Here is a 12,945-nt window from a genome sequence, read left to right on the forward strand (position 1 = left end):
CAATAACTGAACTGATCAATTAGCTCAGTAGCTCAGGGTTTGGGGTAGAAAAATGGAGATGGGGAAAGAGAAACAAGGGTTAGGGGAAAGACTGGCGAGCAGAGGCAAGTAGGCCAAAGAGACAAAATAATGTATGGCAAGTTGTGATGCCTTGAGGAAGCTTCTGTCTCCCTTTTACACTCAACAATGTCTATGTGTTATGCATATACACTGCTCAAAAAAATAAAGGGAACACTTAAACAACATAATGTAACTCCAAGTCAATCACACTTCTGTGAAATCAAACTGTCCACTTAGGAAGCAACACTGATCGACAATACATTTCACATGCTGTTGTGCAAATGGAAGAGAACAGGTGGAAATTATAGGCAATTAGCAAGACACCCCCAATAAAGGACTGGTTTTGCAGGTGGTGACCACAGACCACTTCTCAGTTCCTATGCTTCCTGGCTGATGTTTTGGTCACTTTTGAATGCTGACGGTGCTTTCACTCTAGTGGTAGCATGAGACGGAGTCTACAACCCACACAAGTGGCTCAGGTAGTGCAGCTCATCCAGGATGGCACATCAATGCGAGCTGTGGCAAGAAGGTTTGCTGTGTCTGTCAGCGTAGTGTCCAGAGCATGGAGGCGCTACCAGGAGACAGACCAGTACATCAGGAGACGTGGAGGAGGCCGTAGGAGGGCAACAACCCAGCAGCAGGACTGCTACCTACGCCTTTGTGCAAGGAGGAGCAGGAGGAGCACTGCCAGAGCCCTGCAAAATGACCTCCAGCAGGCCACAAATGTGCATGTGTCTGCTCAAACGGTCAGAAACAGACTCCATGAGGGTGGTATGAGGGCCCGACGTCCACAGGTGGGGGTTGTGCTTACAGCCCAACACTGTGCAGGACGTTTGGCATTTGCCAGAGAACACCAAGATTGGCAAATTCGCCACTGGCGCCCTGTGCTCTTCACAGATGAAAGCAGGATCACACTGAGCACTGAGTCTGGAGACGCCGTGGAGAACGTTCTGCTGCCTGCAACATCCTCCAGCATGACCGGTTTGGCGGTGGGTCAGTCATGGTGTGGGGTGGCATTTCTTTGGGGGGCCGCACAGCCCTCCATGTGCTCGCCAGAGGTAGCCTGACTGCCATTAGGTACAGAGATGAGATCCTCAGACCCCTTGTGAGACCATATGCTGGTGCGGTTGGCCCTGGGTTCCTCCTAATGCAAGACAATGCTAGACCTCAACGTGGCGTTGGTGGCTGGAGTGTGTCAGCAGTTCCTGCATGAGGAAGGCATTGATGCTATGGACTGGCCCGCCCGTTCCCCAGACCTGAATCCAATTGAGCACATCTGGGACATCATGTCTCGCTCCACCCACCAACGCCACGTTGCACCACAGACTGTCCAGGAGTTGGCCACCTCATCAGGAGCATGCCCAGGCGTTGTAGGGAGGTCATACAGGCACGTGGAGGCCACACACACTACTGAGCCTCATTTTGACTTGTTTTAAGGACATTACATCAAAGTTGGATCAGCCTGTAGTGTGGTTTTCCACTTTAATTTTGAGGGTTACTCCAAATCCAGACCTCCATGGGTTGATACATTTGATTTCCATTGATAATTTTTGTGTGATTTTGTTGTCAGCACATTCAACTATGTAAAAAAAATAAGTATTTAATAAGATTATTTCATTCATTCAGATCTAGGATGTGTTATTTTAGTGTTCCCCTTATTTTTTTGAGCAGTGTACATTAAAGGCTTGTTGTGGTATTCATATAATTACCTAATACTGTCCACCAGGATCCCACACCTGGAACTTCAGGTTCTTGTAAGTCAGTCTCCACATTGAAGCCAATTGCTGTACAACACAATGACAGAGATTAAACACATTGAGCTATGAGCACATGTCAAAGAAAGGAATGCCCTTTAACCTTCCACTGTATTTATGACGTGGAAATACCATTTATTATTGTGGAGCACACAACAATCAATTCTCCCTGTATGCACTTGGAACTAGGCAACATAACGTGCGTGAACCACCTTTCCAAGTAGAAAGAAATGAAAAATAAAAAGCGTTACGTACTGGGAACGGTGGTGGCCACCTCTCCAACCTGCAGTTGGTACAGGAGGATGGTAATTATACCAGCTCCAGTATGCAGCGGTAGAAGTTCAAGTAATGCTACTGTAGTGATTGAGGGAGAGAAGTTGGACCGGGGCAGCTTACACTGGACCAGTGTAGGGTAAGCACACTTGCCAATAGCTATATCACCAGTATCTTTGTGTAGACCTATCCTGTTCTTTCTGTGCCATAAAGGTCCAGACCTCTTGGTACAGTGGGGAGAACAAGTATTTGATACACTGCCGATTTTGCAGGTTTTCCTACTTACAAAGCATGTAGAGGTCTGTAATTTTTATCATACGTACACTTCAACTGTGAGAGACTGAATCTAAAACAAAAATCCAGAAAATCACATTGTATGATTTTTAAGTAATTAATTTGCATTTTATTGCATGACATAAGTATCTGATACATCAGAAAAGCAGAACTTAATATTTGGTACAGAAACCTTTGTTTGCAATTACAGAGATCATACGTTTCCTGTAGGTCTTGACCAGGTTTGCACACACTGCAGCAGGGATTTTGGCCCACTCCTCCATACAGACCTTCTCCAGATCCTTCAGGTTTTGGGGCTGTCGCTGGGCAATACGGACTTTCAGCTCCCTCCAAAGATTTTCTATTGGGTTCAAGTCTGGAGACTGGCTAGGCCAATCCAGGACCTTGAGATGCTTCTTACGGAGCCACTCCTTAGTTGCCCTGGCTGTGTGTTTCGGGTCGTTGTCATGCTGGAAGACCCAGCCACGACCAATCTTCAATGCTCTTACTGAGGGAAGGAGGTTGTTGGACAAGATCTCGCGATACATGGCCCCATCCATCCTCCCCTCAATACGGTGCAGTCGTCCTGTCCCCTTTGCAGAAAAGCATCCCCAAAGAATGATGTTTCCACCTCCATGCTTCACGGTTGGGATGGTGTTCTTGGTGTTGTACTCATCCTTCTTCTTCCTCCAAACACGGCGAGTGGAGTTTAGACCAAAAGCTCAATTTTTTCTCATCAGACCACATGACCTTCTGCAGGATTTTAATCCATGACGGCGTAGTGTGTTACTAATGGTTTTCTTTGAGACTGTGGTCCCAGCTCTCTTCAGGTCATTGACCAGGTCCTGCCGTGTAGTTCTGGGCTGATCCCTCACCTTCCTCATGATCATTGATGCCCCACGAGGTGAGATCTTACATGGAGCCCCAGACCGAGGGTGATTTCTTCCATTTTCTAATAATTGCGCCAACAGTTGTTGCCTTCTCACCAAGCTGCTTGCCTATTGTCCTGTAGCCCATCCCAGCCTTGTGCAGGTCTACAATTGTATCCCTGATGTCCTTACACAGCTCTCTGGTCTTGGCCATTGTGGAGAGGTTGTAGTCTGTTTGATTGAGTGTGTGGACAGGTGTCTTTTATACAGGTACCGAGTTCAAACAGGTGCAGTTAATACAGGTAATGAGTGGAGAACAGGAGGGCTTCTTAAAGAAAAACTAACAGGTCTGTGAGAGCCGGAATTCTTACTGGTTGGTAGGTGATCAAATACTTATGTCATGCAATAAAATGCAAATTAATTACTTAAAAATCATACAATGTGATTTTCTGGATTTTTGTTTTAGATTCAGTCTCTCACAGTTGAAGTGTACCTATGATAAAAATTACAGACCTCTACATGCTTTGTAAGTAGGAAAACCAGCAAAATCGGCAGTGTATCAAATATTTGTTCTCCCATTTACATTACATTTACGTCATTTAGCAGACGCTCTTATCCAGAGTGACTTACAAATTGGTGCATTCACCTTATAGCCAGTGGGATAACCACTTTACAATTATTATTATTATTATTATTATTTATTTTTTTGTGGGGTGGGGTGGGGTAAGGGGGGGTTAGAAGGATGACTTTATCCTATCCCAGGTGTTCCTTAAAGAGGTGGGGTTTCAAATCTCTCCAGAAGGTGGTGAGTGACTCCGCTGTGCTGGCGTCGTGAGGGAGCTTGTTCCACCATTGGGGTGCCAGAGCAGCGAACAGTTTTGACTGGGCTGAGTGGGAAGTGTGCTTCAGCAGAGGTAGGGGAGCCAGCAGGCCAGAGGTGGATGAACGCAATGCCCTCGTTTGGGTGTAGGGACTGATCAGAGCCTGAAGGTACGGAGGTGCCGTTCCCCTCACAGCTCCGTAGGCAAGCACCATGGTCTTGTAGCAGATGCGAGCTTCAACTGGAAGCCAGTGTAGTGTGCGGAGGAGCGGGGTGACGTGAGAGAACTTGGGAAGGTTGAACACCAGACGGGCTGCGGCATTCTGGATGAGTTGTAGGGGATTAATTGCACAGGCAGGGAGCCCAGCCAACAGCGAGTTGCAGTAATCCAGACGGGAGATGACAAGTGCCTGGATTAGGACCTGTGCCGCTTCCTGTGTAAGGCAGGGTCGTACTCTCCTAATGTTGTAAAGCATGAACCTACAGGATCGGGTCACCGCCTTGATGTTAGCGGAGAACGACAGGGTGTTGTCCAGGGTCACGCCAAGGCTCTTCGCACTCTGGGAGGAGGACACAACGGAGTTGTCAACCGTAGATGTCAAGCAAGCAGGTCTCTGACATACATCAAGTGTCTCATTCCTGCCTTTGACCAATAAATAGCTAGCTGGGTTAGCACCTAAATTAGCTAACATTGTAGCTGGCATTTCACAAGTTGCTAGGCTCAGTTGGCATGATTAAATGTCAGGAATTGTGAAAAACTGAGTTTAAATGTATTTGGCTAAGGTGTATGTAAACTTCCGACTTCAACTGTATATATTTTCTTATTTATTTAACTAGGCAAGTCAGTTAAGAACATATTCTTATTAACGATGATGGCCTACCCCGGCCAAACCCGGACGATGCTGGGCCAATTGTGCGCCGCCCTATGGGACATTCAACAAGCACTTACACAAATCATGATTGATGATAAAAAAAGTTTTGTTAGATTTCAGTGCAGCTTTTGACATTATCGATCATAGTCTGCTGCTGGAAAAACATATGCTGGAAAAATGTATGTGTTATGGCTTTACACCCCCTGCTATATTCTGGATAAAGAGTTACCTTGCTAACAGAACACAGAGGGTGTTCTTTAATGGAAGCCTCTCCAACATAATCCAGGTAGAATCAGGAATTCCCCAGGGCAGTTGTCTAGGCCCCTTTTTTTTTTTCAATCTTTACTAATGACATGCCACTGGCTTTGAGTAAAGCCAGTGTGTCTATGTATGCGGTTGACTCAACACTATACATCAGCTACTACAGCAACTGAAATTACTGCAACACTTAACAAAGAGCTGCAGTTAGTTTCAGAATGGGGTGGCAAGGAATAAGTTAGTCCTAAATATTTATAAAACTAAAAGCATTGTATTTGGGACAAATAATTTACTAAACCCTAAACCTCAACTAAATCTTGTCATAAATAATGTGGAAATTGAGCAAGTTGAGGTGACTAAACTGCTTGGAGTTTCCCTGGATTGTAAACTGTCATGGTCAAAACATATTGATTCATCAGTAGCTAAGATGGGGAGAAGTCTGTCCATAATAAAGCGCAACTCTACCTTCTTAACAGCTCTATCAATAAGGCAGGTCCTACAGGCCCTAGTTTTGTCGCACCTGGACTACTGTTCAGTCGTGTGGTCAGGTGCCACAAAGAGGGACTTAGGAAAATTGCAATTGGCTCAGAACAGGGCATCACAGCTGGCCCTTGGATGTACACAGATAGTTAACATTAATAATATTAATGTAAATCTCTCCTGGCTCAAAGTGGAGGAGAGATTGACTTCGTAACTACTTGTATTTGTGAGAGGTATTGATGTGTTGAATGCACCGAGCTGTCTGTTTGAACTACTGGCACACAACCATGCATACCCCACAAGACATGCCACCAGAGGTCTCTTCACAGTCCCCAAGTCCAGAACAGACTATGGGAGGTACACAGTACTACATAGAGGCATGACTACAGGGAACTCTATTCCACATCAAGTAACTCATGCAAGCAGTAAAATTAGATTTAAAAAACAGATAAAAATACACCGTATGGAACAGCGTGGACTGTGAAGCAACACAAACATAGGCACAGACACACGCATACAAACACATTGGCAGCAGCTAATGGGGACCATAATAAATACAAATACAAAAATCAGGTACATTTTCAAATGTCTAGTAAAGTAAAATCTTCCTGGTCACGTTGTCTGGCGCCAAATTTTCCTAAAGGAAACCCTGAATTGTTTTTATGCAGATTTTTGAATATTCGCATGAAAATCTGTCACCAATTGGATGAAAACCTATAGACACCCTAAAGACTCTGGGCAAGTGCGCTAGTCCAATGTCCCTTTGATTATGCCTGCACATCATTTTTCACCAGCAGCCCCAAATATCTAAAGAATAAGTTACAGACTAGGGTTGAACATTTTCCCGTATTTTACAAATGTTCCATCCTGAGAAAAATCACTTTTTTCCTGGGTAACCCGGTATTTCCCTCTCAGACCGGAAATGTAATTTTAAAGCATATAAAGTATATTAATATGTCTGGATTTGATTCGAGCATGACAATACAAGTCTGATGCTACCTTAGCCTGATGAGCAATACATTAAATACATTTTATGAACCCTACATTAAATACATTGTATGATCCCAAGCCCAAAAATGCACAAATGATTGTGCCTTTATTATGATATAGGCTACCGCACATTATGCACGACAGAAAAACATAAAAGCACACAGATGTAGCTACAGTGGCTTGCGAAAGCATTCACGCATTTGTTGCCTTACAACATGGAATTAAAATTGATTTTTGGGGGGTTTGTATCATTTGATTTACACAACATGCCTACCACTTTGAAGATGCAAAAACAGAAAACTTGAGCGTGCATAACTAACCCCCTCCTCCTCAATTTTAGTCTCATTTGACCAGAGTACTTTCTTCCATATGTATGGGGAGTCTCCCACATGCCTTTTGGCGAACACCAAATGTGTTTGCTTATTTTTTTCTTTAAGCAATGGCTTTTTTCTGGCCACTCTTCCGTAAAGCCCAGCTCTGTGGCGTGTACGGCTTAAAGTGGTCCTATGGACAGATACTCCAATCTCCGCTGTGGATGCCCTCCTTGCCTGGTCCGTGAGTTTTGGTGGGCGGCTCTCTCTTGGCAGGTTTGTTGTGGTGCCATATTCTTTCCATTTTTTAATAATGGATTTAATGGTGCTCCGTGGGATGTTCAAAGTTTTGGATATTTTTTTTTATAACGCAACCCTGATCTGTACTTATACACAACTTTGTCCCTGGCCTGTTTGGAGATCTCCTTGGTCTTTGGATAAAAGTGTCTGCTAAATGGCATATTATTATTATTATTCATGGTGCTGCTTGCTTGGTGGTGCCCCTTGCTTAGCGGTGTTGCAGACTCTGGGGCCTTTCAGAACAGGTTTATATATACTGAGATCATGTGACACTTAAATAAAGTCCACGTGTGTGCAATCTAACTAATTATGTGACTTCTGAAGATAATTGGTTGCACCAGATCTTAGTTAGGGGCTTCATAGCAAAAGGGGTGAATACATATGCACGCACAACCTTTTCCTTATTTATTTGTTAGAATTTTTTGAAACAAGTTATTTTTTTCATTTCACTTCACAAATGTTGACTATTTTGTGTATGTCCATTACAATAAATCTAAATAAAAATCTATTTAAATTACAGGTTGTAATGCAACAAAATAGGAAAAACGCCAAGGGGGATGAATACTTTTGCAAGGCACTGTACCTATTGGAAAAATGTCATAGAGTCATCATAGATTTAGTGTAAAATCAGTCACAGCAGCCTATTTTCAAGTTGGCCACCATTCATTTCAATGTGGAGGAGCTGAATTGATTTTTCAATGCCATAAAATAATCGATATTGGTGTAATAACACCAACAAAGGCTGAAAATGTATTTTACTGTGAGGAAAATGCTAAAAGATAGCCCAGAGATTTACAGTATATGTAATTAGCAAAATATTACCAGAGCGTCTCCAAATTACGAATGTAAATGTACAGTAATAATGGTAGAAAAATAACATGACAAAACACCGAAAATAAGGTCTGAGATTAAGACGGGTTTAGGAGATCTTTTACGTTTTCTTCTCAGAGATAATATCAGTCCTTTAACATGACCTTTATGAATTATGAAGCCTTCATGTGCTTTTTTTGTCAATACACAAAGCCTTAAAAAATCACAAAAATATGATGTTAGCTGATGAAGATTCTCTCATAGTATAACATTTTCTAAGCCTGTATTTACCAAATAAGTTGTTTTTGTTGATTATCAAAAAACCCTACAAAAATGCACCTCATTACCCCATAGGCTGTTGAATGAACCATGTCGGAGTTAGTGCCTACGCTGGGGGCGGAGATTGGGCACCCTCTCCGGGGGTTTACCCCCTTTCCCTGAGCTGGCCCCAGCCCTCTCTGGCCGTCCCTGGTGCAGGGAGCTGGGTGGATGTAGTGGCGCCCCCTGGTGGCCGTGGGCGGGGGTCGGCCCCCTCCCTGGGTCGGCCGCATCCCTCTCTGGCCTTCTTCCCCAATCTCCCTAGTGCAGGGAGCTAGGTGGATGTAGTGGCGCCCCCTGGTGGCCCTGGGTGGGGGTCGGACCCCTCCCTGGGTCGGCTTCAGCTCTCTCTGGCCCTCACCCCCGATATCCCTGGGGCAGGGAGCTGGCTGGATGTAGTGGCGCCCCCTGGTGGCCGCTGGCGGGGTTCAGGCAACCTCCCTAGTGAAGGGAGCTGTGTGGATGTATTGGCGCCCCCTGGTTGCTGTGGGTGGGGGTCGGCCCCCCTCTCTGAAGCGAGACTCTAAACAGAGTCTCTGGGTTATAGCGTTCTCATCACCTGTAAATGCACACTGGACAGGTGTAAAGAACACGTGTAAAAATGACAATAACAAGCGTTGTAATCACCTGTAAATGCACACTAAATTTGGGAATTAGCTAGGGAAACGGACAGATCAATAACGTTACATTGCTATACTGACTGTGATTGGGGCAAAAATAATATCTAACGCTAGCCCACTTTTGGCTAGCTTTAATGGTACATCAACTGGCAAATACGAGCCAAGTTAATTTACTTCTGTTGAAACGGGACAAAACAAAGGCTACAAAACATTTCCATACACACACAACAGCTGTTAGATACTGCTACCTGACAAATAGCTAGAGGCTAGAGCTGAACTGGCTGTGGTACTGTAGCTACTAGCTAGCTAGTTCGTTCACTTCAGACAGAACTTCAGTCGAGAGGGGATGAAACATTAGCTAACGTTACGTTATAAAATATATTTTGATTTGTTAAACACTTTTTTGGTTACTACATGATTCCATATGTTTTATTTCATAGTTTTGATGTCTTCACTATTATTCTATAATGTAGAAAATAGTCAAAATAGGTGTCTCCAAACTTTTGACTGGTACTGTACATGTATGTAGAGTGTGTGTGCTAGTGTGCTTATCTGTGTGTCTGTACCTGTGTGTGTGTGTCTCTTCACAGTCCCCGCTGTTCCATAAGGTGTATTTTTATCATTAAAAAAAATCTGATTCTACAGCTTGCATCAGTTACCTGATGTGGAATAGAGTTCCGTGTAGTGATGGCTCTATGTAGTACTGTGCGCCTCCCATAGTCTGTTTTTGACTTGGGGATTGTGAAGAGACCTCTGGTGGCATGTCTTCTACAGCTGCACTATCGAGAGCATCCTGACCGGTTGCATCACCGCCTGGTATGGCAACTGCTCGGCATCCGACCGTAAGGCGCTACAGAGGGTAGTGCGTGCGGCCCAGTATATCACTGGGGCCAAGCTTCCTGCCATCCAGGACCTATATACTAGGCGGTGTCAGAGGAAGGCCCAAAAAAATTGTCAAAGACTCCAGTCACCCAAGTCATAGACTGTTCTCTCTGCTACCGCACGGCAAGCGGTACCATGGCAAGTATAGGTCCAAAAGGCTCATTAACAGCTTCTACCCCCAAGCCATAAGACTGCTGAACAATTAATCAAATGGCCACCCGGACTATTTGCATTGTCCCCCCCCCTTTTTGTTTTTACACTGCTGCTACTTGCTGTTTACTATCTAAACATAGTCATTTACCCCTACCTACATGTACAAATTACCTCGACTTTTATTTTATTTCTTTATTTCACCTTTATTTAACCAGGTAAGCCAGTTGAGAACAAGTTCTCATTTACAACTGCGACCTGGCCAAGATAAAGCAAAGCAGTGCGATAAAAACAACAACACAGAGTTACATATGGGGTAAAAAACATAAAGTCAAAAATACAACAGAAAATATATATACAGTGTGTGCAAATGTAGCAAGTTATGGAGGTAAGGCAATAAATAGGCTATAGTGCAAAATAATTACAATAGTATTAACACTGGAATGCTAGATGTGCAAGAGATTATGTGCAAATAGAGATACTGGGGTGCAAAAGAGCAAAATAAATAACAATATAGGGATGAGGTAGTTGGGTGGGCTAATTTCAGATGGGCTGTGTACAGGTGCAGTGATCGGTAAGGTGCTCTGACAACTGATGCTTAAAGTTAGTGAGGGAGATAAGAGTCTCCAGCTTCAGAGATTTTTGCAATTCGTTCCAGTCATTGGCAGCAGAGAACTGGAAGGAATGGCGGCCAAAGGAGGTGTTGGCTTTGGGAATGACCAGTGAGATATACCTGCTGGAGCGCAGACTACGGGTGGGTGCTGCTATGGTGACCAATGAGCTAAGATAAGGTGGGGATTTGCCTAGCAGTGATTTATAGATGGCCTGGAGCCAGTGGGTTTGACGACGAACATGTAGTGAGGACCAGCCAACAAGAGCGTACAGGTCACAGTGGTGGGTAGCGTATGGGGCTTTGGAGACAAAACGGATGGCACTGTGATAGACTACATCCAATTTGCTGAGTAGAGTGTTGGAGGCTATTTTGTAAATGACATCGCCGAAGTCAAGGATCGGTAGGATAGTCAGTTTTACGAGGGCATGTTTGGCAGCATGAGTGAAGGAGGCTTTGTTGCGAAATAGGAAGCCAATTCTAGATTTAACTTTGGATTGGAGATTCTTTATGTGAGTCTGGAATGAGAGTTTACAGTCTAACCAGACACCTAGGTATTTGTAGTTGTCCACATACTCTAGGTCAGACCCGTCAAGAGTGGTGATTCTAGTCGGGTGGGCGGGTGCCAGCAGCGTTCGATTGAAAAGCATGCATTTAGTTTTACTAGTGTTTAAGAGCAGTTGGAGGCTACTGAAGGAGTGTTGTATGGCATTGAAGCTCGTTTGGAGGTTCGTTAACACAGTGTCCAATGAAGGGCCAGATGTATACAAAATGGTGTCGTCTGCGTAGATGTGGATCTGAGAGTCACCAGCAGCAAGAGCGACATCATTGATATACACGGAGAAAAGTGTCGGCCCAAGAATTGAACCCTGTGGCACCCCCATAGAGACTGCCATAGGTCCAGACAACAGGCCCTCCGATTTGACACACTGAACTCTATCTGAGAAGTAGTTGGTGAACCAGGCGAGGCAGTCATTTGAGAAACCAAGGCTATTTAGTCTGCCAATAAGAATGCGGTGGTTGACAGAGTCGAAAGCCTTGGCCAGGTCGATGAAGACGGCTGCACAGTACTGTCTATTATCAATCGCGGTTATAATATCGTTTAGGAACTTGAGCGTGGCTGAAGTGCACCCATGACCAGCTCGGAAACCGGATTGCATAGCGGAGAAGGTACGGTGGTATTCGAAATGGTCGGTGATCTGTTTGTTAACTTGGCTTTCAAATACTTTCGAAAGGCAGGGCAGGATGGATATAGGTCTGTAGCAGTTTGGATCTAGAGTGTCACCCCCTTTGATGAGGGGGATGACCGCGGCAGCTTTCCAATCTCTGGGGATCTCAGACGTTATGAAAGAGAGGTTGAACAGACTAGTAATAGGGGTTGCGACAATTTCGGCGGCTAGTTTTAGAAAGAAAGGGTCCAGATTGTCTAGCCCAGCTGATTTGTAGGGGTCCAGATTTTGCAGCTCTTTCAAAACGTCTGCTGTCTGAATTTGTGTGAAGGAGAAGCGGGGGGGGCATGGGCAAGTTGCAGCGGAGGGTGCAGAGTTGGTGGCCGGGGTAGTGGTAGCCAGATGGAAAGCATGGCCAGCTGTAGCAAAATGCTTGTTGAAATTCTCGATTATTGTAGATTTATCGGTGGTGATAGTGTTTCCTAGCCTCAGTGCAGTGGGCAACTGGGAGGAAGTGCTCTTATTCTCCATGGACTTTAGTGTCCCAAAACTTTTTGGAGTTAGTGCTACAGGATGCAAATTTCTGTTTTAAAAAGTTTGCCTTTGCTTTCCTGACTGCTTGTGTATATTGGTTCCTAACTTCCCTGAAAAGTTGCATATCGCGGGGGCTATTTGACTAACCTGTACCCCCCCGCACATTGACTCGGTGCCGGTACCCCCTGTATATAGCCTCGTTGTTATTATTTAATTTTTTACTAGCAACTAGGCTAGCTAGCTAGCTTTTATTAACCAGTAATACTAAATATGCCTAAACGTATTTTAGCTGTCACCTTGAGGCTTGAGAGGGGGTAAAAATTGTTCTCTGGAGGGAAGGCAATTACATTTTTTGTTAGCTGGCTAAGCTACCAGTTAACTTTTACCCCCCTATTAATGCTAGCTAGCCAAATTAGCTTGATTTTAGTTAATAAATAAAACATCTCAAATTAGTTTCTTTGAGGTATTTTCTGAACAGCTTCTCACTTTGTTTCTCCAATTGTCAGTTCGACCACACACATTTGCGCCCAAATTCCAAATAAATATTATTGTTGCTAGGCTACCAGTTACAGTGGGGGAAAAAAGTATTTAG

Source organism: Coregonus lavaretus (genome assembly GCF_964263955.1).
Source record: "Coregonus lavaretus genome assembly, chromosome: 37".
NCBI classification, from domain to species: domain Eukaryota; kingdom Metazoa; phylum Chordata; class Actinopteri; order Salmoniformes; family Salmonidae; genus Coregonus; species Coregonus lavaretus.